Raw genomic sequence first — 26,695 nt, 5'->3', positions numbered from 1 at the left:
ACTCGCTAAGACATTTGAATGTTGCGAACCCGACAAAAAAATATGTTCGTTACTTGCCAACACAGAAATCCTCCAAATGTGTCGTTGTTAATAAAATACCAAAAAAAAAAATTGAAAACGTTCGTGACACAGCCCAGAGATGTCTGATAGCTAAACTAAACTTCCTATCGTAAATCATGATAAATGTTTCACTTCTGTGAAATTTATGGCTGCAAATATTTTTTTGGTTATGGTTGGCATACTATTTTTCGAAAATAGAGACTTTCTGTGCAAAGCCAAGCGGAGGGTTATTTTTAAATACGAGTGAAAGAAATATTTCATAGATCAGTTTAAGTTCGAATTGTTGTAGGTTTAAGGCAGTGTCCGTAGACGAGCTAAAAGCCGAGTCTCTATAGACAAGCTATAGACCAGCTGAACGCCGAGTCTCTATAGACTAGATGAAGGCCGAATCTCTATAGACGATGAGTTGAAGGCCGAGTGTCTATAGACTAGCTGAAGAACGAGTCCCTACAGACCAGCGGAACGCCGAGTCTCTATAGACTAGATGAAAGACGAGTCTCTATAGACGATGAGTTGAAGACCGAGTGTCTATAGACTAGCTGAAGAAAGAGTCCCTATAGACCAGCTGAAGGCCAAGTCTCTATAGACGAGCTGAAGGCCGAGTCTCTATAGACGAGCTGAAGGCCGAGTCTCTATATATGAGCTGAAGGCCGAGTCTCTATAGACGAGCTGAAGGCCGAGTCTCTATAGACGAGCTGAAGGCCGAGTCTCTATAGACGAGCTGAAGGCCGAGTCTCTATAGACGAGCTGAAGGCCAGGGAGTCTCTATAGACGAGCTGAAGGCCAGGGAGTCTCTATAGACGAGCTGGAGGCCAGGGAGTCTCTATAGACGAGTTAGAGGTCAGGGAGTCTCCATAGGCGAGCTGAAGGCCAGAGAGTCTCCATAGGCGAGCTGAAGGCCAGGGAGTCTCCCTAGACGAGCTGGAGGTCAGTGAGTATCCATATACGAGCTGCAGACAAAGAAGTCTTCATAGAAACAAGGTTATTAGAAGACCAACAGAAGAAAGTCGTTATCGACGACCCTACGGAACTGGATAAAAGAGGTCGTTATAGATGGTATGAACCGATTTTTATCGACTAGCTGCAGAGAATCTTTCTAGAGGAGCCAAAAGGAGATTTTTACAAAAGAGTCTGTATATACCAGTTTAATTTTAATAAAAAATATCAAATCCATAAAAAAATCGAATTTTTTAAAACTTATCCTAAATTTCTAAAAAAAAAAAAAAATTTTCGAAAAAATTTTGATTTTTTTTAAATTTTTAAAAATGGCAAAAAAGTTAAAGGATGTCATTACGGTCAATACGAAGCCTTTATAGAGGAGCCAAATGAGTTTTTTTTAGAAAAACAAGCTGCATTGAGTATCTCTTAAGACGAGCTATAGGAAACCTAATTCACATTCCTCATCGGAAGTCTAATTCATAGCAGAGCTAGAAAGGAAGTTCTTCTTTTGATCGAGAGGCTGTCTCACAGACGTTTAGAGAAGTAGTTTATTCCATAAATGAGAAGAAAATGGTTGGGAGGGGGTGTATCTCATAGACGATCAGAAGGGGGGAATATATAAATAATCTTTAAAGGGAGTATACTCTATAACGAGCTTCAAAAGGAAATCCATCATATGGATGAGCTTGAGAGGGAGTCTACTTCTGAGATTAACTTTTATGACTGAAGAGACGAATCTAGTTCGCAGAGAAACTCAAGAATGTTTGGGTCGGACCTTTTCATAGGCTAGCTTCATGGAAGTCCGTAGCCTAAACGTTGAAGCGTTGCAATGGTGATTGGTCGTATTATTTAATTAGAAAACTCAAACTCTTAAACAATATTTACTCCTGTAAATTAGCTTTTCACAAATGCCATGGCACAGAAAAACTGAAATTATCTCAAAGATGCAAAATACAAGCAATATGAAAGAAAGAAACGCAACATTATCAAGCCATGAATTGGATTCACGTTTCTTTTTTTTTTTCTCACAAAACGACAGTAATGATATTGGCTGACGACGATGTTTTGCAAAACACCAGGAGCAATATTTTATGAGCTAAGATCGGCATGAAATTGTTGGTCGTCTGACTTTTAGGCATTTGCAGACGAAGAGAAAAAGAGAGAAGACTCAGGAGCAACTTCAAACTGGAGTCAAAGATCCAAACGTGTGATACCCAAATGACGACGCCACCACGGCGAATTTGCAAACAAGACAAAAAATGTAAATGCAAAGAAGAGTTTTAGCGCACAAAAGAAAACCTTCAAAAGTGTTGAAACCATACACATTCGGAGGCAGACAAACAAACGAATATAGCAACAAATTCAATAGATATTTTCCGGTATCGATGATGATGATGATCGAAGGGAGACCGTTGTTCTTCTTCATCTTTTTTGTCGTTTTTGTAATTGGCTTCTTTTTCTGCGTTTTTTAGCTTCATGGCAATTTTAGGTAATTGGCACACTTCAAAACGGAAATCCTAGCGAGTTGGGAAAATTATGGCAAAATGCAGCGGCAATAACAACAACCACAAAAACAAATCAAAGCTGAAATTGTTAAAAAAAATAACATTTTCAAGAAACCAAATAAATGGTTTCGGCATTCAAAGGGGGCTGCAACAATCGTTCAAATCAGCAACCGCCACCGGCAGCGTAACGTTTACCTCGAGGGGTGGAAGGCCTTCTTTGGTGGTGGCGGCAGACAACTTAGTAACCACAGCCATTCATATTGCAAATTGGAAATTTAACAGAGCAGAACATTATTCACAAGCTTAAGTTATGCCACCGCAAGAAAAACAGAAAAGTTTTTTTTTTTTTTTTTTTTTTTTGTACGGACAATATTAGAGGCTTGGAGGCTTAGAAATTTAGCAAAGGGGATAAAAAATGGTAGATGGGGAAGTAGTGATTTATCAATAAAAAATCCAAATAATAAAATTAGAATAAAATGGCATTTGAAAGACCTCTTTCAAAGGTCTTCTGTTTAAAGAAAATTTAGTCTAAAGAAGCCTCTCAATAGGTACAATCTCTCGATCTTTCCCTTTCCTTCTGCCACCTACTTCTTATGAAGACCAATAAAAGGTTGGAATTCTCCTGTTTAAAGGTATTTTGCTATATACGACTTCTTAAGTATTCTGCCTACGAAATAAAAATTAAGGGTCTTCCAACTGAGAGCTTACTGTCTTACTTTTTACGGTCCTGTTCCCAAAGCAAACAGGGTAAGCACTGATTTTATCAATAATCGAAATATAATAAAACTACAGGACTTTCTAGCCAGTAAAAAGTTCTCACTTCAGATGAATTCAAACGTTTAAAAAAATAATTTCTAAAGACCATATTTTGGGAAATTTTTTGTCTATAGAAGTCTTACAAAACGTACTATCTTTCTACATAAACGTTTCGAAGGCAGAAACTCTTTTGATGTAAAGTCTTCTGTCAATAGAAAGGCCTTCGAAAGGGCTTTCCGTCTTCGAAGCACACAAAAATAATGCATTCAAAAGATCTTCAGTACACAAAAATCCCGTTTGACGTCTTCCGTCTTTTTGTTAGAGGTGTCTACAACAGATATGTTGATGATCTTCTATCGGTCAAAAGAATACTCTTGGAATTTTTCTCCATAGAAGAAAGTAAGTCATCTATAGGAGGACTCTCTGCTTTCTTGTTGAAAGTCTTTCGTCTATAAAATAATTAACCAAAGCCTTATTTCTTTAGAAGGCATACTATCTCAGAAAAGACGGAAGTTATTTTCTCCAAAGGCAAACGAGCTACAGACAATCTCTGCAGACGAGCCGAAAGTTGCGGAGGCCAGTCCCTATAGACGAGCTAATAGTCTCCGTCTTAATAGAGCAGAGGAAGGCCACCTCTATAGGCCAGCTGAAGACCGTCTCTATAGGCCAGCTGCAGACCGTCTCTATAGGCCAGCTGCAGACCGTCTCTATTGGCCAGCTGAAGACCGTCTCTATTGGCCAGCTGAAGACCGTCTCTATTGGCGAGCTGAAGACCGTCTCTATTGGCCAGCCGAAGACCGTCTCTATTAGCCAGCTGAAGACCGTCTCTATAGATCAGCCGTCTATATAGACCAGCGAGCTGAATGCCGGTCTCTATAGACGAGTTGAAGGCCGGTCAATCTCTATAGTCCAGATGAAAGTCGGTCGGTCTCTAGTAGCAATCTGGAGGTTGATCGGTCGACTTCTTTAGACGACCTAAAAGTCGGTTGGCCTTCATAGACCAGCTGAAAGTTAGTATACTTCTATAGATGACCTGTGGGTCGGTTGACCTCTATAGACCAGCTGAAGGTCGGTTGACCTCTTTAGATCAGATCAGTCGGTCGGTCTCTATAGACAACCAGAAGGTCTTCGGTCTCTATACTGAATGAAAGCAAAAAATGTCGGAAATAGCATCAAATTTTAGAATAAGTTTAGATTTGTTCGAATTGGTCACCTTTGGCACCAATTATGGCCTTCGGCAATGAAATGGTCACACGCTGTCCGAATGTTGCTCCGCGGCATTTTAGCCCATTCCCGGCATTTAGGTCCAACTTGCTTTCCAAAATACTCCAGACACAATAGTCCAACGGATTGGTATCCGAGATTTTGGTGGCCATTGTGCGCTGGAAATGAAGCGAAGAACCTCATTTTGTAAATTCTCTTGGGTGGCGCGTGCTGAGTGCGATGGTGCTGAGTCCTGTTGGAATGTCCAAGGTCTGTGGCCAAAATACTTGCGTGCCCAAGGCTTTAATACACCCTGCAGAATATTTTTTGCCATAATATTCGACATTTATTCTGATGCCACGCTCGATTAATACGAGCGAAGAGCGACCATCGGCTGTTATGGCAGCGCACACCATCACCATGGCCGGCGCTTGAGTTCTGGTGTCCAACCGAAGGTGCACATTGTCAGCTGACCTCGTTGGACTGGTGGACAACGAATTTTTTCTCATCGAGCTCATTTTTCAATATTTGCCGAATGGAATATTACGATATGTTCAGCTCACGAGCCATTTTTCGGCCACTGCGACGGTTTCGATCAAGTCGCTTCTTTACTTTTCGAGCCATTTCTGCTGATGTTGCTTGTTTCTGTCTACGAGACAGAAAAGATTTATTGACATTTAAATGCTGGAGTGCTCTAACGATAGCCACTTGTGGTTTTTCCTGCCAAATATAAAGAAATCACACTATCACGCTTGAATTACATCACGAATAACTTTTCTTCTGGAAAATAATTTTTTAAGCTTGTAAACAATAAAATGAGCTGTCACTGGAATAATTTTAACAGCTGTGGGACGAGTGGCTTAGAAATGACAGCAGTCTTTTGTAAGAAATTAAAGTTAAATCTCTATAGAAAACATGTTACAGGTCTTCAGTGTGCAGAAGAAGTCCTGTAAGGGTCTTCTATAAATAGTAGACCTATTAAAGGTCTTCTGTCTTTAGAAGACCTTGGGAAGGTATCCAGTCAATAAAATCTTTCTTGTAAGTCATCTATCAATTGAAAAGTTTTGCGTCTTTGGAAGCCTTTTAGAGACTTTTTTTCGATTGAAGGCCTTTCTGATTTTTTCTGTCCATAAAAATCCTAAAGAGTGCTCTGAACAGAGAAAAGAGACTTTCTGTCATTAGAATTTATTTAATTTTTAAAAGGTTTTCGCTTCAAAAAGCATTGCAGAAGAAAGAAGGCCAATTGAATTTGTTCAATAGTATTTTGTTGAATTATAGCTTTATTTTTATTTATTGATTTTTTTAGTTAAGTAATATTCACAACCTCACGTTCTTTTGCTGTTTTACAATCGATTTCGTGCCTAAAACAATAACCAATTATTTTACATTGTATTAACCATGCAATTGATTCTCTCTGCCGATTTAAGCAATTCGTTTTCTTCTTGGTTTCCTTGCAGATACAGATACAATGTTGCAGAGGAAGAAGATAAATTAAATAAATTGCCTACAACAACAGCAGTTGGTCTTTGTCGATGCCGTTGTCATGATTGTCATTGCTGCTGCTGCTGATACGGCTGTTGTTGTTGATGCTGCTGCTACTTTTAATGTTGCTACTGATTTCGTTGCCATGGAGATCGTGTTTTTTATTCACAGACCAAGGCAGCTGTTTCTTTTTGGCTTCCTGCAGCAACAGCAGCCATCCATTCGAATCAAACAACCAACATTCATTCATTCATCAACGACGAAGACACACACGCACTGTCAGTCAGTCAGGCCAGCCAATGGCAGTGGCGGCAAGAGATGAAACGGAGAAAATGAAAAAAAAAACGAGAGACATGAAAATAAACAATTACGAATTGCCTTAGTTTTTCATTTAAACTCTTTTTTTTTAACTCTTTCAACATCACTGCTTGGGAAACTTAATATCGATGCTAAGTAGCTGAAACCGATGTGAATGCAAAACAATTGCTAATTTTTGGAAAAAGAGCCAGCGAATAAAAGTTCTGGTATAAAAAAAATATTAAAACATTATTTTTCAGTTAAAAAAAAAAAAAACTAAAAACTAAAAAAATATAGAAAAAATAACTAACAAATCCAATGAACAAATTTTTGTGAGTGTGCCAAATTTAACAGAAACAAAAAACTTCAAACAAATAATTAAAAGTACAACAACAATGATAGCACACAAATCCAATCAGACAATGCAAGAGATTTTCAAACGCACAAAAACAAAAGAAGACAAACAAAAACAACATAACGTTGTATATGAAATTACATGCAAAGGCAATGAGAAAGAGAAATGCGGGAAAGTTTATGTGGGCACAACAAAAAGAATGCTTGGTGTAAGAATAGGAGAACATCAAAATGATATCAATAAAGGATTAGCAAAAACAGCACTGTCACAACACACAACGGAGAGTGGCCACACAGCTGATCTAACAAATGTCAAAATTTTAGATAGGGAAAATAAGGAGAACAAAAGATATACATTGGAAAGCCTACGAATACAGCAAAGGATTGCCAGATCAATAAATACCAAAGAAGACAAAGATAATACTAAACTACAGTATTCTATTGCGATTATTTAGAAACGGTTCTGTGATTTAGCTTAAGTTTAACTGTGATTCTTATTTTATTGATTATTTATTTTTACTTTATATTAATTAAATGTTGTGGAGTCCCGTTTTATTAATATTAATAAGAAATAAATAATGCATAATTATTGATGTAAGTTAAATTTAAAGTGCAATATGTCACAAAACAAAATTCTAATAATGAAATATGTTTCTCATTTATAAACAGAATTCAATAAAAAACGCTCTTGAAAAAGTTGGAAACAAGCCAACGAAACGTTGAGCAAAATATGAAATAAATTCGTTTATTTTCATTTGATTAACTTGACCATAAAAGCCCAATAAACCCATATTGAATAATCTCAAACATTGGTCAACAAAATACATTTCTGTAAAAACTTTTTTGCTTCAAATTTGATATCCTTAATCTCCTTAAACATGAAAGTGAATAAAAATTGGCACTTTTTACACCCTCCACCATAGTATGGAGGGTATAATAAGTTTGTCATTCCGTTTGTAACACCTCGAAATATACATTTTGGACCCCAAAAAGTATATATATACTTGATCAGCATAAAATTCTATGTCGATTTAGCGATGTACATCTATCCGTCTGTGGAAATCACTCTAGCTTCCGAACGAAATGAAGTAGGTTGACACAATTTTACTCAAATGTGTATTATGTTTGCTGGACTTTTGGTATTGAAAATGGGCCATGTAGGTGCATGTTTTGGTATAGCACCGATATAATGGTACCTCCCTTTTTTCGGAATATTGGTGATTTCAATTTGAAATTATTTACCGAAAATGTTTCAAATTTGGTATTTGAGGTTCGTAATGTGTACTAGAGCCTATGTCAAAAAATTTTCCGTGTAGGTCCACGTCTTCGTATAGCCCCCACATAACGATATCTCCTGATATTCGGTATTTTGGTGGTTTCGGCGACATTATTCACCGGAATTGTTCCAAATTTGGTATTTTATGTTCGTAACGACTGCTACGGCCTATGTCAGAAAATTGTCCGAGCAGGTCCACGTCTTCATATAGTCCCCATATAACAACGGTACCTCTCGATATTCGGTTCTTTGTTTATTTTAGCGACATTTTCACTGGAATTGTTCCAAACATGGTATTTGGAGTTCGTAATGAACTCTACGCCCTAAGACAGTCTGTGCAGGTCCACGTCTTCGTATAGCCCCAATATAATGGTACCTCCAGATATTCGGTATTTTGATATTAGCGTCATTATAAACAGTTTTTTTCATGTTTCGCATTTGAGTATTTGGAATTGTTCCAAACTTGGTATTTGGAGTTCGTAATGAACTCTACAGCCTAAGACAGTCTGTGCAGATCCACGTCTTCCTATAGCCCCCATATAACGGTATTTTCCGATATTCGGTATGTTGATGATTTTAGCGACATTATAAACAGATTTTTTGTTAAAGTTTCGCATTTGAGTATTGTCATGGCTTTTGAAAAAAGTGACCTATGCAGTTCCACGTCGTTGTATAGACCCTATTATAACATTCAGTATTTTAAAGATTTAACAGAATTTCAAACGGATTTTATTGTTTTGAAAATTGTCAAATTCCTTCCAAATTGTGGAGGGTACTCAAAGTTCGCCACGGCCGAACTTACAGTGTTTTACTTGTTTAATTTCATAAGCTAATTACAGTCTTTTACCCTATACTAAAAGAAGATCCCATACATGACGTTTTAGTCTCCATTCCCCTTTTTTATACACCTTTCACTTTCCAATCAATCATTCCGTTTCACCCTTTTTCCGCAAAATTAAAAACGCACGTCCATTTTGGTGTCAATGCATTGCCACTGCTATGTTTCCTTGTCCCATACTTGCCAAACGTTGTTCTCCCCACAAATGCATTTTAAAAAATTCCGTAGTAAATATTTACCATCCGACCAACCGCATTTGTTCAATAAATTATCAATAATGCACTAAAACTTATTGACTTAACTCCACATAGAATTTATTTCGTTCAATGGGAAGTGTTCAAATATTTGTTGGGACCGAACACGTATGGGACGACCGTCACCCAACACTCTGCAGCGATGGAGAGGTTATTGAAAAAAAAAAAACAATAATTTACTTTGGGAGAAAGGGGAAGTGGTGGATTAGTGTGCACAGAACTTGGAGCCATTTGCAAAGTTATGGATTGGCGTTTAATAATTTAAAAAGTAAATACAGCTTTGAAGGGGAATGGCCTACGTTTGAATACCCTTCAGTAGAAGGAAAAAAATCTATATATGTATTTGAAGTGGAGAGGAATAGATCGGAAACCACTTTTACAACACTGTGCAACTCAAAAAAATTATTGCAGGAAAAATCTAGTAGATTGTGAAAGCAGAGCTAAAAAATAGAAGACATGTGTATCGGTAATTTGAAAGTTTACAACGCGAAGTAACCAAATTAAGTGTGGTAAGTTGACCTCCCTTATACATTTTTTTGAAGTTTTTGGAAAAGGTTTCCTTGGACAAGGGTAATTTTATATAGCATCTTCGGTAATATTATGGATAACAACCTGAGGATTATTTTTGTGGAAAATTTTAAAAATTCCAAGTGTATATGTTAGTATTCGAGTTGTAGGTTAGGCATTCCATCAATATTTTGAGATATACAGGGTGAGACGAAAAAACTGTAACCAACTTCAGACTGCTGTCACTTCTAAGCCACTCGTCCGACAGCCTTTAAAATTATTCCAGTGACAGCTCATTATATTTTTTACAAGCGTACAAAAGCATTTTGGTGAGAATTTTCCAGAAAAAAAAGTTATTCGTGATGGAATTCAAGCGTGATAGTGAAATTTCTTTATATTTGACTGGAAAACCACAAGTGGCTATCTTTAGAGTACTCCAGCATTTAAATGTGAATAAATCTTTTGTGTCTCGTACCATCGCTCGTTACCGCGATACTGGCAGTGTAGCCCGACGTCAAAGAAGTGGACGGAAGAAAACAGCGACATCAGCAGAAATGGTTCGAAAAGTAAAGAAGTAAAGTAAATCGGCTCGTGAGGTGAACATCTCGCAATATTCCATTCGGAAAATATTGAAAAATGAGCTGGCGGTAAAGCCATTGGGATTCCAAAAAGTACAAGAACTTACACCGCAACAGAAAGAAAATAGACTCAAAAGAGCTAAAGAGTTGCTTCGCTTGGTCGAAATTGATGAACTGCCGAATTTTGGGCCAAAATACCTCAGAGCAACATTCGTGCAGCGTGTGACGATTTCATTGGCAGTTTGATGGCCATAAATCGTGTCAAAGGTGACCAATTCGAACAAATCTAAACTTATTCTAAAATTTAATGCTATTTCCGACATTTTTTGCTTTTATTCAATAACATGTAAAAATTATAGCGTTTGACTTTGTTGCAGTTTTTATATCTCACCCTGAATAACCACTCTAGCCAAATGTCTGAGGGTATACAAAATTGCGGTAGGATTTGTGAAAAATCGTATTAAGGCTATTGAACGTACAAAACGGTATGCTATGGCGATTTTATTCAACGGCCAGCAAGAGCTAGGACTTTGAAGTTTTGTATGAAAAAGTATATGAGGAGATTTTTGGTGGTGGGTAAGATATGCACCAGAACACATAATAATATGGATTTAAAAAGAGCTAAAACTTTTTAATATAGCGTTAGAGTCACTATTAGAGAATTCGGCTGCATTTCGTACTTCAAAGGTACAAAAAGTTGCAACATAGTTATTGTCCTTTCGGTAAGAGCTTGACAAGACAGAATTTTTTAAATTCATACTTCAAAAGAACGAAAAGTACCAAAAAGTACGAAATGGTACAACATTGTTACTAAACAATTAGTAACAGCTAGGTCTTTGTGAGTTTATATGAATTTTACTTTTGGTATAGAATGTTAAGAAAAGAGAGCAGTCCACCTGAACTTGACGTAGTTTCTTTTTTATTTCCGATTTTTATGCTAGATTGTTTTACGATTTATTACGATTATTTATAAATATCGACCCAATGTTACAGTTACGTGTCGCATGTGTGATGTCCTTCGCATGGAGTAACAACGAATTTTTATCATTTGAACCTTTAGGTAATTTATATTCCTGTAAATAGAATTTTCGATTCTATTTCAAGGTGTAAGAAAATTATACGACATAGCAAACTTATAGTACCCATTCCAAGATACACTTGTGTTGTTCCGTTCAAATATTTGCCCATACGAAATGTAGAAATTACTGCATATTTACTGTGAAGCTCTTGGTTGAAATGGCAATGCGCTTAACTATCATTATTTATGAAATCATACTGCTAAACTGAAAACGGGATGATACAGAAAGAATATTTGTAGACAAAGGTTTTGTAAACAAAAAAGAGATTCCTGGGCTAGATTCTTATTCTATGCATATATAAGATGGAAAAAAATGATAAAGCTTTTCATTTGACTTTTCTTTCCTTCTATAAAAGGTTTCATTTAATTTTTTCGTACAACAGGATTTCAGCCTCCTGCTTCACAAAAAAATTGCTTCACAAAAATTGAATTATTCCTTAATTTAACATGAAAAATTAATCATACTTAAGCTCCTTTGCATTTCAACCATTGTATGGCTGCCTTATCGTCCTCTGAGTCGCTATTGGAAGAACACGTTCCATGACTGGTAATGGTTATAGTTTATTTTCCATTTACTTTAATTGTTTACACAATTGTTTAGTGTCACTTTGTAGGCCATTTGTCATTATTGAATTCGTTACAATTTTCAAAATAAACAAAGAAAACAAAACGCAAAAAGAAGGCAACAAATTGACAAGACAAACAAGACCAAGGTATCAGCCTCAAAGACATAGTCAGCCAGTAAAGGCGTGGAGAATTTTTGTATATGTAATAATAAATTTAGGGGAATATTCAGGATAAAGGGATACAGAGCTGGCTGTGAATAAGGGTCTAGATTGAAGTATGGAACTTACTCCATTCAAGTTTGCTTGGAAAAATTTTAGTCTTTTTATACAGTACACCATGAGATATTCCGAACTAATATGGAAAAAAATGTAAATCTGGTTCCCACTCCCACTGAAAACCCAAAGGGCCAAATTACAGCTAATTCTGTGGGCAAATTTGACCTCAAAAATGAAGAGGTACGTCCATGTGGGAACCATTTCAACCCAGCACAAGTTGAAAAGAAAAAACGATTAATTATTCTCCACATTATGAAAGTCATAATTATTGAAAATTCTAACCCTTTGTGGGCGGTGTCAAAAGGAGTGAGTCTCCTATAAATGAGAGAGCTTTTTCGGATGTTCTGTTCTGTGTATCTTCTGAGCTTAAAAGACTTTCGTTCAGAGAAGGTCTGCAATCTGTAGGAAATAGAAGAAAGGTAGTCGAGATAGAAGGAAGGGGGAGATGGACCAAAATGGAAGTAGAATGTCTTCTATTCATAGAAGACCCTCTGGTGATCTTACGTTCGGAAAAGGTTTAAAATCTACAGGAAGTAGAAGGATGGTAGTGGAGATAGAAGGAAGTGGAAGTAGAAAGTCTTATATTCATAGAAGACCCTCTGGTGATCTTCTAAACAAAGAAGATCTTATGCAAATTTTTACAAATTGGAGAGCTATTAGGAGTACTCCCTGAGCTTTCTAAACGTAAAAGACATTATGTGAATCTTCTACACTTAGAAAAGCTTCTGTGAGTATCCTTTCTAAGGAGAGCTTCTTTGGAACTTCTATGCACAGAAGAGCTTTTAAAGCTCTTCTTCTATGGACTATAATGCTTCTATGTATAGACGAACTTCCGTGGGTCTTCTCGGGAAAACAAATCTTCTATGGGTCTTCTGAGAACAGAAGATTTTCTGAGGGCCCTCTGAGCACCATTACAAGTTCTGCTGTAGATAGAAGATATTCAGTAGGTTTTTATGGATTGAATACCTTGGCCTTTTAAGGGTCGTCATGTGAATCTTCTCCAATTTTTAGGAGACCCATAGAATAGAAGACCCTCTGGTGATCATCTAATCGTAGAAGTTCTTCTGTGAATATTTTAGAGATGTGGTAGCTTTTAATGTTCCTCTCCATTCCTTCTAAACGTAGATTACTTCCTTCTACACTTAGAAGAGCTTCTGTGAATCGTTTACAAATGGGAGAGCTCTTAGGGGCCCCCACTGACCTTTCTAAGCGTGGAAAACATCCTGTGGATCTTCTACGCTTAAAAGAGCTTGTGTGGATATTCTATGCCAAAAAGAGCCTCTAGACCTTATGTGAATTGCCATTTATAGAAGACCTTAAAAGAATCTGTTAAACATAAAAGACCTGCTGTTTGTTTTTGGGAACTATTTCAGCCCAGCAGAAGTTGAAAGAAACATCGATCAATTATTTTGCATAATTTTTCAAAATTTGTAGTCCCTTATGGGGGAGGAATCTGAAGAAGTGGGTCGAAAAATCTCTGATCTGATCAGACCTCTGCTTGAGTGAAATGCTGAGATATCCTAAGTTTGAAGAGAATCACCGTCATCGCGATGATCAAATGTATTTCGTACAAATATACCGTTAAGTCGACGAGGTATATTTTGGCTGTACAGAATTATATATATATATATATATATATATATATTCTTTGTAGCCATATGGTTGAGGTTATAAAAATGTTGAACTTTTTGTGGAAGATTATAGAAGAAAGGGACCGGTATGACCTACCTTCGAAATTTTTCTAATTTTTACAAAAGTGTTACGTTTTTCAAAGTTTGGCGGAAATCGGATATCCACTTCAACAGTGATCGTACGTACAACTCAGACAATCATGTGTACATGCGCCTTGATGGGTTTCGTCAAAAGGCTTGTGGCGTCTTCATCTTTACCTGGGGGTACATATAGCATTTTCAGATTAAATGAAACCTTTTGCAATTCAAATGAATCTTTTTGCAGCGGGAATGAAACCTTTTGCAACCGAAATGAAACCCTTTGCAACCGAAATGAAACCATTTGCAACCGAAATGAAACTTTTTGCAAATCAAATGAAACTTTTAAATTTATAGAAGGAAAAATAACAAAACATTTATATTTTTAGTAGTTTTTAAATTAAATCAATTAATTATAACTTATATATTGACAAAGAGGATTTTTTATTGATTATAAATATCTACATTTATTTATATTATTTCTTAAATTTTCAATTATTGTAATAAAAAATGGTTCTTTATTGATTTGATATAAAATGCTTCAATATTATTAAATTCCAAATGCTTAACGCTAAAAAGAGAAATTTAAACAAATTTTGGCCTTTATAGGTATGGCCAGGACTGAAATGTGAAATTAAGCTTTACCACAATTTTTTATAGTTATAGTATACTATTAATCTTTCCTAATAAAGGATTCCCGCTTCGCAGCTTTATTGATTATGGAGATAAAGTAGTCGTGATTTCAGTAGACAGATAAGTGGAAATCATTAAATCAACTATGATCATGATTGTATATACTTTATGGGGTCTACGACGAATATGTAGAGGGGTTACAAACCGAATGACAAATTTAATATATCCTCCTTTCCATGGAGGAGATTATAAAAAGGTACCTAATTCGGGTCCTTTGAAAAAAATACCTTGAATAACTTTTTTCAATCTTTCTGCATCTACACTTGTGTTTTATGGAAACTTAAGAAAAAAATTTATAAAAACATAGTTATTAATAATCAATAAAAATTCCTCTTTAACTATATATTAGTTATAATTAGTTTATTTCATTTTAAACCTACTAAAAATAAAAATGTTTTGTTATTTTTCCTTCTATAAATTTAAAAGTTTCATTTGATTTGCAAAAAGTTTCATTTCGGTTGCAAATGGTTTCATTTCGGTTGCAAAGGGTTTCATTTCGGTTGCAAAAGGTTTCATTCCCGCTGCAAAAGGTTTCATTTCCACTGCAAAATGTTTCAATTCCACTGCAAAAGGTTTCATTCCCGCTGCAAAAAGATTCATTTGAATTGCAAAAGGTTTCATTTAATCTGAAAATGCTATATATCCAAAATTATTATTTGTAGGTCTAACAAATAATGCACACCCCCTCTGTACACTCTGACTGTTTAAAATGAATGTAGGCTGTAATATGCCTCCTCCTGAAATTGGCATTGCCGCTTCAAATTCCTCTAGCTTTGGAATTTTTATTTTTAATTTAATTTATTTTCAACGTGGTTTGGCCATCAGTTATTTTATCTGTTTTATCACCACACACCATTCGAAGTATTTATTTTATTTATTGGCTGGGTTTGTCTCGTCGACCAAAAAGATTACAGAGCAAATAAATGAAAATCAGTCAGCAATCCAAAATCCAGCAACAGCAACAACGACGAAACGGTATTGGAAATTGAAAAAAGTAAATAAATTAAAGAAACCTATCAATAAAATGTAATTAATATTGATTCAAATGTTATGTGGCCGATTGAACGAACGGACGGACCATCGATTGATGATATCACAGAGTCAGCCAGCCAGCCAACAAACAATTGTCAGACATAAGTTATCAGCGCTCCTCCATCAGAGCCACAGAACAGCAGAAACAACACAGCCACGGCATTGTCATCTGCTGTCTTACAACAAATGCAAACAACAATTGATGATGAACAAAATCTACAACAACAAATAAACATTTTCGAGTCAGCGATATCGGTCGCCAGCATTTCAAATCTTTACAGAAGATATTTACTCGCATTGTTGTTGTTGTTGCAGTTACTTTTCTTGCTGTCTGCTTGTATTTTCTTCCATTTGTATTCATTACAAGCTATTTAATGATTGCTGACTGTCATGGGGGCTTATTGTTGTCGTTTGCTGGGTTATTTTTTGCCAACTGACAGAACCCCAGATAAAAATCGGTTTTAGGATGTTGTCTCCAGTTTGCCGATAAGAAAATGTATTTTTATGTGTCTGTATGGGTATGTGTGCATTTAAAATCACTTCATTGTGAGCTTTGACAATTCGTAAATTAGTTTTAATTAAATAAAAACAAGACTTTGAGCGGAGGAATTTTAAAAAGGTTTTTGTTTGGTTGAAGTGTTAGTTTATGGGCTTTGAAGAAACCAATGTGTTTTCTGCTGCTCTTCCATAAAACACATTTTGGAGGCCTTTGGCAGGAATCAGAGCTTTATCAAAAACTCTAAATATGGAAATTCATCATCTAGGCAATACCGTGAGTAATTACTTTAAGTTAACAATTTGTAAACTCTTTTTAACCGCAACATGATAGAAGACCCAAAATATGACATATATCTCGCTTTTTTTCTCTTCTCAAAAACTTCTTATTATGGGCCTAAATATCGTGGATATGGGATATTCGTACCAATTATCATGGATTTGAGGCCTTCAGATCCACAGCAAAATTTTTGTGAGGTTAATATCTTACAAACCGTTCAGAATTTTGATTCTCTCTCTCTCTCTCTCTCTCTGAAAAAAAAAATCAAAACTCCAACTTAAAGGTCAAAATCGTCACAGATCAAATTCTTCATCATGTTTCTCGATCTATAGGTACGAAACCGTAAAAAATTCAACAGATGACCAATTATAAAATTATAGCCAAAATCTAAGTAAACGATTTTCTGGAGCATATGATTCTTGGTTGCAGGAGTTCAGGAATTCTTTTCTGTTTTCTTCGTTAGACGGAAGGGCTTTATCAAGCTTTATATAGAAGACAGGAGAGCATCTAGTTGGCATTCTCTGAAGAGAAAATCATCCACATTCAGTGGAGAGAAAAACTCTACTACTAATTGGAAACCTTTGGTGGGTCCTCCAAATAAAAATGCACGTTTTTCACAAAGAGTATATGGTCTTCTTCGAATAGAAGAAATTTTCTGTAGATATTCCAAAAAAAAAAGGTAGTTTGTTAAACAAAGCATTTTTTAAGATATGATATGGATAGCCTTTCCGTTGTTTTTAATTAACCTCCTGATTAACTTCATTAAATAGACACTCCTTCATCAAAGTTGTAGAAATATAACACTTTTACAAACCATCTATGAATAGAAGACCTTTAAAAAACCTTATACACCCAGAAAATCCTCAGTGGGTCTTCCATACATAGGAAATCTTCTTCTGATCTTCTTTGGACCATTTATAGTTCTTGTACGAAGTAGTAGGAAGTAGAAGATCTTCTATTCATAGAAGACCCAATGGTGATCTTCTAAACATAGAATATCTTATGTGCATTTTTAACAAATGGAGGAGCTTTTATGTATCCTCTATCAATCAAATACCTACTGTGGTTTATATGAACTTAAGTGCTTCTATGAAGAGACGAGCTACTGGGATCTCCTAAGGAACAAATATGTTCTGTAGGTGTTCTGAGGACAGAAGATCTTGTGTGGGTTCTCTTAAGTCCTTTCAAGTTCTGCTACAGATAAAAGATAGTCAGTAGGTGTTTATGGTTTGAATACCGTAACCTTATGTGGACTGTCTAGGTTCTGCGAATCATCGGTGCATAGAAGACTTTCGTTCGGAGAGGGTCTTCAATTTGTAGGAAGTAGAAGTAGCAGAATGGAAGTGGAAGTAGAAGGTCATCAATTCATAGAAGACCCTCTGGTGATCTTCTGAATAAAGAATATCTTCTGTGATTCGTTTACAAGTTTGGGAGTCTCTGAGCCTTCTAAATGTAGAAGACGAGCTTTTTCTGTGGGTATTCTATGAAAGGAGAGCTTCTTTGGAACTTGGAAGTGTTTCTGTGTTTGTACGAACTTCCGTGGGTCTTCTAAGGGTCTTCTAAGGATCTTCTAAGGACAGAAGATCTTCTATAGGTCCTCTACGAAACTTTACCAATTCTACTACAGATAGATGATATTCAGTTTGTGTTTATGGTTTGAATACCTTAACCTTATGTGGGTTGTCTAGGTTCAATGAGTCTTCTGTGCATAGAAGATTTTCGTTCGGAGAAGGTCTCCAATTTATAGGAAGTAGAAGGATGGAACAAGAAGATATTTTATACATCTCTGGTAATCTTCTAAACTTATATCTTCTGTGATTCGTTTGCAAATAGTGCAACTATTAATAGACCTCTTTGAGCCTTCTAAACGTAGAAAATATTCCGTGGGCTTTTTTGGTGCTTTTATGCACAGAAGAGCTTCTATACTTCTTCTACGACTAGAATACCTTTTGAAATTCTTATATGGACTATAGTGCTTCTATGCATAGACAAAATTCCGCGGACCTTATGAGCACAACATTCTTTTGCGGGTCTTCCGAGGACAGAAAATCTTCTGTGGGTCCTCTGAAGACATTTTCAAGTTATGTCTATACATCTGTGAAGTCTTTCGTTCAGAGAATGTCTTCAACAGTAGAAGATCTTCTATTTATAGAAGACCCTGTGGTGATCTTCCAAAGTTGGATTTTTTAAAGAATTTTTGCAAAGGACCAACAGACGTTTAAACTTGGATTTTTTAAAGAATTTTTGCAAAGGACCAACAGACGTTTAAACTTGGATTTTTTAAAGAATTTTTCCAAAGGACCAGCAAACCAATAAACGTGTAATTTTTAAAGATTTTTTCCAAAGGACCAAATGACCAATAAACTTGGAATTTTTAGAGAATTTTTCCAAAGGACCAACAGACCAATAAACGTGAAATTTTTAGAAAATTTTTCCCAAGGACCAACAGACCAATAAGCGAGGAATTTTTAAAGAATATTATATATCAATTCCTGGCGTTTAGGTAAGATTTAGACCCTTGACGGTATCTAGGACCTATAGTGGAATTTTGTGACATATAAATTTGTAGAATATTTTAAATTGCTACGATCACGTTTAGTGGGATTTTCTAGCAACATTTAAAAAGGGCCAATAAGACCCATTTTTTGACTCGCTTGAGGGTAAACATTTCGTATTTTCATCTGCAATTTGCCGAAGACACCATATACCTAAAATGCTCGGATATCGAAGAATCTTAATCGGTAAGTTTCCAAATGTTGGAGAGGGCCTTATTTGTCCCCTCTATTATAGTTACTTCGCGATGTACACTTTCAAAACGCCGATACACGTGTCTTTTTTTAGGCCTGCTTTCATAATATGCTTGATTTTTCCCGCAATTATTGACAAAATTTAAATTTGTCCACAGTATAATCCTAGTATTTGCTATCAATAATATTGCCGAAAACCCTATATACCTTAAATGCAAGGTTCCAGCAACTTCACGTGTCTTCTTTTTTAGGTCTACTTTAATAATCTGCTGGAATTACCCCGTAATTATTAAAATATTATCGAGGACATCATATTTCTAAAATGCAAGGATTTCAAGAAATCTTAACCCAAAAATGTGGAAGAGGGAGGAACTTGTCTCCCTAGGCTGACCAATGTGACCTGTGTTTTGTGATACCTTTAAACTTTGCTCATAAAAATTGACTCTAACAATCTAGATACTCAAATATTCCTATTGAAAATTCCACATACTTCAATTTAATGCGGATCCGTTTAATTGTTGCTATTATTCGATGTATAAGTACCCAAAAAGAAATGTTCAGCTATTGTATTCAAACATGTACTTAGACATAAAGCAAACAGGAGAGGTTTGAATACAACAATCCACCCATTTCCAACTAAGCTGCCCACTCACAGTCACGACATAGCGCACACACACACACGCACACCCACAAAGGAATAGAGAGAGAATAACACTACAAAATACAATGGGAAATTCCAGCATTCTATTCGCATACTACAATTATTATCGCAAAACACAATAGACATCATCAGCATGCCGCCGCGCCACATATGTAGGTATGTAAATATGTGTGTCTGCCTGGCTATAATGTAGCGGATAACTAATCCGGGGCATCATTTGCAGTTGGGTCGAGACACGCTCACTCGCAAAAGTACTTGGATATTCAAAAGTATTTAGAAACAGACAAATTGCTTATGGAAAATTCATTATAATCGCACTCTAGTTAGATGCCTGGTTTGTTGGCTGACGGACTGACTGACTGGTTGGTTGGTTGGTTGGAACACTTGACTGACCTACTACTCTCAAGAGAATATGCCAACAAAGTGAAGTGATTCTTCTCATGCCAACATACCATGCCATTCCACAATTATGGGATCGGATGGAATGAGCTGGGAGGGAAGTACCACCCTGAAAATGTGGTTAAGCAGTTTTTTTTTCTTCTTTTTGATCTTCATTTGCTTTATGATGTTTGTAGCATATCCATGGTGTTTGGTTCTCAGCAGGCAGCCGGGCAAGCAGATTCCTCCGATGGTCGGTCGGATGTAGAATGTTTAACACGTTAATTCTGCATAAAACACTCTTTGTTGTTGTTGCGTTTTTATTGCGGCATTAGAACCATAAAATGCTCATATAATGCGTATTAAAACCATAAAATCTTTTACTAACTTATTCCTAGAGTTACTAAGTAGTGAGTTTCATGTTCTTCAGTTCGTACCGAAAAAAAATATTCCAAACCAGCTGGCAATCGACACTTAAAAGACACGCAAAGAGAAGCACAAAAAATGGATGGTTTATGGACAGACAAACGGATACATGTATGTATGCCTGTATGTTCATATTGGACAGATGAACTGATAAACAAACATAACACAGATATTTGAACATAAATGGTGAACACGAATTGCAAACAACATCAAACAGGACCAACATTTACTAAAAAGCTACGAACGAAAAAAAATATAGAAACGAAGAAACAACAACAAGGAGAAGAGGGAAAAAAGGCATACAGAGATATGTTTCTTGAAACATGCTGATAGAAATAAATATACATGGCCAAATACAAGATGTGTGGATGTTGTTATACCGGATATTAAGGTGGGTCCAGAGGCTTTGGAATAAAATTTGAAAATTTTCGGAATTTAAATGGGTATACTCCTGGGTGGAAAATGTTACCTTTTGTGGATTACTATAATACCAAGAAAGTTCAATTATCTCCGCTAGTGTAAGATTCTTAAAATTTATTGACCTTCGTAAGGGAAAATTCGAGACCGAATGGATCACCAGGTTCCAAGGGAAATCAACCGATAAATAATATATTAAGAGTAGATTGTATTATCCAGACATCTTTATATGTGAAATGTTAACAAATCTGTAATATTTTGTGGGGTCAGTGAAGCTATCACCGGTGATAGGACAACTCCGGTAGACGTAGGCTGTAGCGTGTTCCAGGCGGAAATATTTACGGTCAAAAAAGACATAGACTTATTGGTCAAGAGGAATAACGAAGTAAACGGCCCGTATAGCCAAGCGGCACTGAAAGCTTTAAACTCTTTTAATATCAAGTCTATGGTTGTTTTGGAGTCAAGCTCTGTTGGGTTTCAGACAATGAGACTACAGACGGTTAAACCAAACTTCCAAGTTATTCATAGACACTACCCTGAGAGAACTTAACAAAAATGGCTATATGAAAGGGGATGTAATATCTCCAAGAGAATCTGGCCCATACTCTCAGAGAAGAGAACAAAATCGCTATTGCCCTTGTCAAAACCTGTTCTGCAACTTGTGGTGGGCATCATCACAGGTCACTGCAAGGTGAGGGCAATGACCTGTATTGGTGGAAAATCAATGATATTGATTACTGCAGAATCTGTCCAGACGAGGAAGAAATTGAGACGATCGAACATTTGCTCTGATACTGTCCAACACTCATTAATGTGAGACACAATTTAGTGGGGGGCACAACTGTCACACGATCTGTCTTCATTCTCTAACACTGGTAACCGCTCCACTCGGAGACCTCATGGTCCATTGTGTATATATACATATCCATAATCAGCATAAAATTCTAAGTCGATTTAACGATGTCCATCTGTCGTCGGCCCGTCTGTCTGTTGAAATCACGATACAGGCCACATTATTTGACGTAGAATAATCAAAATTTAGCAGAATAATTTGTAATGTGCCTAGGATGGTTTGTATTGAAAATGAGATATATCGGTCCACGTTTTGGTATAGTCTCCATTTAACAGTACCTCCCGATATTCGGAATTTTGATGATTTTTGCCACACTTTTTCACGGATGTGTCTGAAAATTGGTATTTGTAGGTCATAATGGGTCCTAGTTCGTGTGGCGAAACATTGTATGTATAGATCGGAACACGTTTTGGTATAGCCCCCCTAAACGGTACCTCCCGATATTCGGTATTTTGATGATTTTTGTCACACTTTTTCAAAGATTTGTCTGAAAATTGGTATTTGTAGGTTGTAATGGGTTCTAGCTCCGGTGGCGACACGGTACCTCCCGATATTCGGTATTTTGATGATTTTTGCCACATTTTCACGGATCTGTCTGAAAATTGGTATTTGTAGGTCATAATAGGTTCTAGCTCCGTTGGCGAAACATTGCATGTATAGGTCGGTCCACGTTTTGGTATAGTCCCCATATAACGGCACCTCCCAATATTCGGTATTTTGATGATTTTTGCCACATTTTTTCATGGATTTGTCTAAAAATTGGTATTTGTTGGTCATAATTGGTTCTAGCTCCGGTGACGAAACACTGCATGTATAGGTCGGTCAACGCTTTGGTATAGCCCCCATGTAACGGTATCTCCCGATATTCGATATTTCGATGGTTTTTGTCAAACTTTTTCGCGTATTTGTCTAAAAATTCGAATTTGTTGGTCATAATATGTTTTAGCTCCGTTGGCAAAACATTGCATGTATAGGTCTTTCCACGTTTTTGTATAGCCATATATGGCGGTACCTGCCGATATTCGGTATTTTGGTGATTTTTGTTACATTTTCCCACGAATATGTCTAAAAATGGGAATTTGTTTCTAATGTTTCCATTACCCTTAGGTGGAGAGTATTAAAAGTTCAGCCCGGAAGAACTTTATGTTTTTTACCTGTTTTTTTTTTTTTTTTTTTTTTTAAGAAGTGGTCCTAATAAGTCCTAGAAATATATCTGAAAGTCTCTGGAAAACATTGTAAACGTCCCATTAAATTCTTGACAATGAACGGCAGAACGTTTCAGAATCATATCTTTGATGGTGCCGTTGAAAATCTTTGTTAGTCCTTGAAAAAGCCTTCGAGAAAGTATTCATATAGATCTGATAGTCCACAAAAATCGCCTTTTAAAAAGTCCGTACCTATAGCTGTTACGGTCTCTTTTAGTACTTACAACATCGTCTGAAAACAGTTCGGATAGTCCTGGAATATTTATCGCCTTTTATACCCTACAGCACAAGGTGGTCAGGGTATTATGTCTTTGTGCATTTGTTTGTAACAGGCAAAAGGAAACGAGATAGACCCATAGTTCCTCTTGATGATCTGCATAGAATCACATTCTGAGTCGATTTATGCATGTCCGTCCGTCCGTCTGTCCATGTATTAATGTAAACAAAAATTATTGCCCTATTCAGATTAAATTTTGCACAAATCATTTGTTTGGCCCGATGGCGAACCCCATTGAAATTGGAGATAATCGGTCAAAATTTAGATATAGCTCCCAAATATATCTTCGTCCGATTTGCCTTTTATTGTGCACCAAACGTGTAATATCAGTCCGAATAGTATGGAATTTTGCACGTACGATCAGATTGAATCTGAAAATAAGTATTCCAAATTTGATCGAAATCGGTTCAGATATAGCTATAGCTCCCATATATATTGTTCATCCGATTTGTTATTTTTGTCCTCCGCAGCCGTAATATGCACTATATAATATTTGGGGAAATATATCAAATACAGCTCAGGAATACATTTGCTAAATTTTATCGAGATCGGTTCAGATTTGGATATAGCTCCCCCATTTAACTTCGTCCGATTTACCTTTGATTGTGCACCAAACGTCTAATATTTGCCCAAATGGGGACTGAAATTTAGGACTTACGACCGAATTGAGTCTAGAAGCTAGTATGTCAAATTTGGTGAAGATATAGCTATAGCTCCCATATATACTGTTCATCCGATTTGTCATATTTGTTACCCACAGCCGTAATATGCACTCCGTAACAACGATATTCAGGGAAATATATCAAATACAGCTCCGATATATCTTTGCCAAATTTTATCGAGATCGGTTCCGATTTGGATATAGCTCCCATATATATTGTTATCCGATTTCAAATTAATTGTGCACCAAATGGGCAATACAAGTCCGAATTTAAGAGATACAAATGCTTCGGCATATTTCGTCCTTTGAACTTTTAATTATAATTATAATCATAGCGTGTATGATTGAATGCTCCCATAAAAACTTTTAATTGTTATGCGCAGCTCTACTAAATTAGCAAAGTGGTGTAGGGTATCCCCGCCCGACTTTCAGACTTTCTTTACTGGTTTATTTTTACTTTCTTTACTTTAACTTATTTTTTTCAAATGACTTGCAATAATACTCAGATCTCCAAACACTGTGTGCAACAAAACGTAGCAATGCCAACGTGTTTGGTGGCCCAGTATGCCACAAATGTTGTGGCGTTCGCAGAAATTAAACAAAAGCAAAAACGGGAAAGGAAAAAAAAACTGAAAACAAGATTGCGTGTGTGGCTCGTATAGGCAACGATGTTAGAATCCAGAAATCTAGTTTCTGCTTGGAATTACTTTTATTTTTCACCGGATCTAGGAGAAAAAATGCCATGCAAGAGTTAGCGAGAAGACGAAGAGGATGATGATGACGACGACGGCGAAGAAGTGGAATGCCTTAGTTTTTTTCCACTTCACATTTGAATTGTGCAACAAGAGCAGTAAAATAAACAAACAAGAGCAACAACAACACAACAACATTGACAAACTCCATTAAAAGTATGTTAAAAACGGTGTTAAAATGTTTGTTTTGCTTTTAAATGAACAAAAAAACCAAACACGAATGGGAAAGGGGAGCAGAGGGGGAAGGGGTTGAGACAAACATTTACAGGTATGTTCAAGCGCGTCTTTTGGCTTCATTCACATGCCAACTACAACTTGGCTGTGAAGTTTAATTTTAGTGGCAATTGTTGTTGTTTTTGTTGTCCCATGAATGGCCATGCTGCGCTCCACACCACACTCCACAAATGGAGTCATTTCCAGGTAATTCAGAGAGAAGAGAAACACGGAACACTTTATCACCATGCGTTCGTTCATACATGGAGTGCAAACATGCTGCATAGATAGATGGAGCGATGATGATGCATCGCAGTACCTTAGATGGTAGGCATGTGTTTTTTGTCTTCTTCTCCGAGTTATATTAACTAGCCAGGATGGATGCACTCTGCAACCCTGAAGATGACAACAACACAAAAAGTAAACAAAGAACCTCACTATATCGGTATGAACGACATGATTGGTGGTATCTCGGTATGAACGAGTTATTGGTATGTGATTCCTTGCTATTGGGATGTCAGCCGGCAATTGTTAGGCATTACCTGAACGATTCAATTCCCCAGAGGTCATGATTGCATTACTGTTGGCTGTTGGCAATTTGTTGCGAAGAAGAAGATGAAGAAAAAAAGCAAATAATGTGGTCACATTTTAGGTAGCCTTTCATTGCTGGAATCATAGGACATGTTAGCTCCATTTATGGTGGGGAAATTCTTGACATAGGTCTTGTGCATCGTTTGTTAAAGGAAATAATGAATTAATTAGAATGGTTACCACATTCTTGGGTGGTCACTTTTTTCTGTTGTTGTAAAATTGCACAGGGTGGAGGCTTAATAAAGGGTGATACGTAGTGATTTGGAAATTAAATTATTGGAATATGATATCCCTTAGAAACCCATAAAGTTAAAAAGTATCCGACGGTTTTTGCCGACGGATGTAAACCCTCAGCTATTGTCCATTTATTTAAACATATTTTGACATCCGTATCTATTATTTATTATGTCGAGCCTTTATGGGACAGATTCTGAAGGAGTTAAACAATATTGTGAATCAAAAATTTAACTTTTTGCCTGGGAGGTGGTATCGGACAGAAAAATTCATTTACATCAGATCCCTTGTTGAGGGAAATATTAAGATATAACAGGTTTGAATGGAATCGATGACTTGTTTCGCAAGTCATGAGAGATTTAAGTATTTAACAAGTAAAAAACATTAAGTTCGGCCGGGCCAAACTTTTAATACACTCCACCTTAGGGTAAAGGAAATATTAGAAGAAATGTGGCAAAAACCATTAAAATGCCGAATATAGGGAGGTGCCGTTATATGGGGGCTATACCAAATCGTGGACCTACACATGCAATGTTTCGCCAAAGGAGCTAGAACCCATTATGACCTACAAATACCAATTTTCAGACAAATCCGTGAAAAAAATTTGGCAAAAATCATTAAATTACCGAATATCGGGAGGTACCGTTATATGGGGGCTATACCATAACGTGGACCTATAATTACAATGACTGGCCACACGAACTGGGACCAATTATGATCTACAACTACCAATTTTCAGAGAAATTCTTGAAAAAATGTGTCAAAAATTGTCAAAATGCCGAATATTGGGAGGTACCGTTATATGGGGACTATATCAAAACGTGAACCTATACATACACACGAACTAGGACCCATTATGACCCACAAATACCAATTTTTAGACAAATCAGTGAAAAAATGTGGCAAAAACCATCGAAATGCCGAATATCGAAAGGTACCGTTATATGGGGGCTATACCCTATCATGGACCCATACATGCAATGTTTCGCCACCGGAGCTGGAACCCATTATGACTAACAAATACCAATTTTTAGACAAATCCGTGAAAAAATGTGACAAAAAAAAATTAAAATACCGAATATCGGGAAGTACCTTCATATGA

General features: G+C 36.5%; 1 protein-coding gene across 1 annotated transcript in view; it reads right to left on the bottom strand.

Moving 5' to 3' along the window:
• LOC101893045 (centrosomal and chromosomal factor) overlaps nt 1-26,695 on the bottom strand; it is a 266,728-nt gene that overhangs the window by 133,830 nt on the left and 106,203 nt on the right. The window lies entirely within an intron of this gene.

The sequence above is a fragment of the Musca domestica genome, unplaced genomic scaffold, assembly GCF_030504385.1.
Source record: "Musca domestica strain aabys unplaced genomic scaffold, Musca_domestica.polishedcontigs.V.1.1 12, whole genome shotgun sequence".
Classification (NCBI taxonomy): Eukaryota; Metazoa; Arthropoda; class Insecta; order Diptera; family Muscidae; genus Musca; species Musca domestica.
This window is presented reverse-complemented; position numbering and strand designations above follow the sequence as displayed.